This window comes from Bison bison, unplaced genomic scaffold, assembly GCF_000754665.1.
Source record: "Bison bison bison isolate TAMUID 2011002044 unplaced genomic scaffold, Bison_UMD1.0 scf7180017864483, whole genome shotgun sequence".
NCBI lineage: Eukaryota > Metazoa > Chordata > Mammalia > Artiodactyla > Bovidae > Bison > Bison bison.
This window is the reverse complement of record NW_011495043.1, coordinates 1616928-1620265: the sequence shown is the minus strand read 5'-3', so window position 1 is coordinate 1620265 and position 3338 is coordinate 1616928.

Here is a 3338-nt window from a genome sequence, read left to right as displayed (position 1 = left end):
TCCCAGCAATCTTGATTCCAGCTTGTGCTCCTTCCAGCCCAGCGTTTCTCATGATGTACCCTGCATGTAAGTTAAATAAGCAGGGTGACAGTATATAGCCTTGACATACTCCTTTTCCTATTTGGAACCAGTCTGTTGTTCCATGTCCAGTTCTAACTGTTGCTTCCTGACCTGCATACAGATTTCTCAAGAGGCAGGTCAGGTGGTCTGGTATGCACATCTCTTTCAGAGTTTTCCAGTTTACTGTGGTCCACAGTCAGAGGCTTTGACGTAGTACATGATTTAAAGAACTGGAAGCATTAACCAAGTGTTTCACTGTCAGTCATCTTCCGGATGACAAAGAATTGACATTTATCGGAGAAATCTTTATTTTGAAATCCAAAGGATCACCTGAGCAGGTCCACTGCTGCTGCTGCTGCTAAGTCGCTTCAGTCATGTCCAACTCTGTGCGACCCCATAGACGGCAGTCCACCAGGCTCTGCTGTTCCTGGGATTCTCCAAGCAAGAACACTGGAGTGGGTTGCCATTTCCTTCTCCAATGCATGAAAGTGAAAAGTGAAAGTGAAGTCGCTCAGTCGTGTCCGACTCTCAGCGACCCCAAGGACTGCAGCCTATCAGGCTCCTCCGTCCATGGGATTTTCCAGGCAAGAGTACTGGAGTGGGTTGCCATTGCCTTCTCCTTCCACAGTGATGCTTATAAAAAAAAAAAAGAATTGAGTTACACGTAATCACTTAAACTAATTTTAAACATCTGTAGCTGCATAGTTAGATGGTCCAGAAGAAAAATATAGCCTGTGAATATCATCTGTATTTTTTCTTTTTATTCTCAGGCATGACTCCATATATGTATTCCTGTAAGGGAAATCTACTCAGTTTCCCTTCATAAATGTTGTGTGCATAGTAGAAATGGCTTGGTTACTACACATCAGATTGTTTCTGTCCTACATAACTAATTCAGTTTGGTTTCCTTGTGTTTTAACAATTTCAGAAAATAAAGGCACAGCCAACATTTTAATGTAAAACTAGTGTTTTTCAACCAAAATGAATCCTTAAACCTTAGAACTTTATCATTCTGCTCAGATTATGCTTAAAAGAACTGAAACTCTTCAACATTCAGATTACTCAAAACACTAGTTTTCTAGGATAACAGTATAGAGGTATCTTAGGCCCAGTGCATAGAAATGGCTTACCTTCTACATTTTTTTCTAGTGTTGGAGAAAACATGTAATTGAATTTTTTGGTGTCCTCTAAATTGGGGGGATCACTGTTGAGGAAGCATAGGATAAGCTTGGTAGATGTTGGTCACTGAGTTTGAAAGAAGATGGTGATGTTGCCTCAAGAGAGAATAAATTATTAAGGGTCAGAACTGGTAGTATGCTGTTGACAAGCAGGCTGAGGAATTCCCATCACCTCCCTTGTCAGGTGGCTGCAGCAGCTCAGATAATTTCAAACAGCCCCCAGCCTTCCGCAGGAGGCAGAGGGAGCAACTGAAAATAGCATTTGCTCCATAATCATGGGGCTCCAACCTCGTCTTAGATGGTCTTACAAAGGCATTACAGGCCCAGTCTCCATAAGCCATTCCCTTCCTTCTCTTGCCTCCAGAGAGAACTGGACTTAGCCCGTCCTTTTAAATTGCCCCTTCATCTCATATGGGAAAGAGACATGGATCACAGTTAACACCCACAAACTAATGGTTTTGCAAACAATGGCTGAGTTTCCTAAACTGAGCTCACCCAAGTTGGAGATTTCACATCATTTAACTGGCTTGCTTGACTTTTTTTTTTAATATTTATATGTTTATTTGGCTGTTTTGAGTCTCTTTGCATCATGCAAGATCTTTTTTTGCAGTGCATGGACTCTCTACTTACAACGTGAGCTTCAGGAGTTGTAGCGCCTTCATACTTGATCCTTGGCATGTTGGATCTTAGTTCCCCAACCAGGGATCGAACCCACATCCCCTGTATTTCAAGGCAGATTCTTAACCACTGGACCACCAGGGAAATCTCTTTAAAAAATTTATTTATTTATTTTTTTTTTTTTTCTTCTAGATTTTTTTTTTCATAGACAATTTCCCTGCCACCTTTTTTTTTTTTGCTTTTTAATTTTATTTTATTTTTAAACTTTACATAATTGTATTAGTTTTGCCAAATATCAAAATGAATCCGCCACAGGTATACATGTGTTCCCCATCCTGAACCCTCCTCCCTCCTCCCTCCCCATATCATCCCTCTGGGTCGTCCCAGTGCACTAGCCCCAAGCATCCAGTATCGTGCATCGAACCTGGACTGGCATCTCATTTCATACATGATATTTTATATGTTTCAATGCCATTCTCCCAAATCTTCCCACCCTCTCCCTCTCCCATAGAGTCCATAAGACTGTTCTATACATCAGTCTCTTTTGCTGTCTTGTACACAGGGTTATTGTTACCGTCTTTCTAAATTCCATACATATGCGTTAGTATACTGTATTGGTGTTTTTCCTTCTGGCTTACTTCACTCTGTATAATAGGCTCCAGTTTCATCTACCTCATTAGAACTGATTCAAATGTTTTCTTTTAATGGCTGAGTAATACTCCATTGTGTATATGTACCATAGCTTTCTTATCCATTCATCTGCTGATGGACATCTAGGTTGCTTCCATGTCCTGGCTATTATAAACAGTGCTGCGATGAACATTGGGGTACACGTGTCTCTTTCCCTTCTGGTTTCTTCAGTGTGTATGCCCAGCAGTGGGATTGCTGGATCATAAGGCAGTTCTATTTCCAGTTTTTTAAGGAATCTCCACACTGTTCTCCATAGTGGCTGTACTAGTTTGCATTCCCACCAACAGTGTAAAAGGGTTCCCTTTTCTCCATTAGCTTGACTTCTAACTACCAAAAAACAACCATGTCTTCTCTTGAGTATTTCCAGGTGTTGGTTTTAAATCAACATATTTAAGAAATATGTACTATTAATTAGAACTTTCCAATAATGAACACTAACATCTGATAAAAGCAGGATATTCCACCTAGAAAATGACCTTTGGCAGTGACAAGCTGATCAATTTTTAGGATTCTGTTTTTTATGGTTTAGCTCCACACTCCACCTCAATTTTCTTTGCAATATGTACTTCGTATGTATGTGTGGTACTTTAGCGCAAATGAAATAGTGAAGGGCCAAACAAGAATCAGTGGAGCTCAGAGGACAGAAAGTATATGTCAGAATTCCTTTGGCACATATTAAAGTCTGATTTTGGTGTAAATTTAGCCAGGTGGTAAACGATGTCATTGTGGTTCCAATATGTTGACACTTGAAGTGACGGCCTAGGAAAATACACTGGGTACTGGGATGAAACC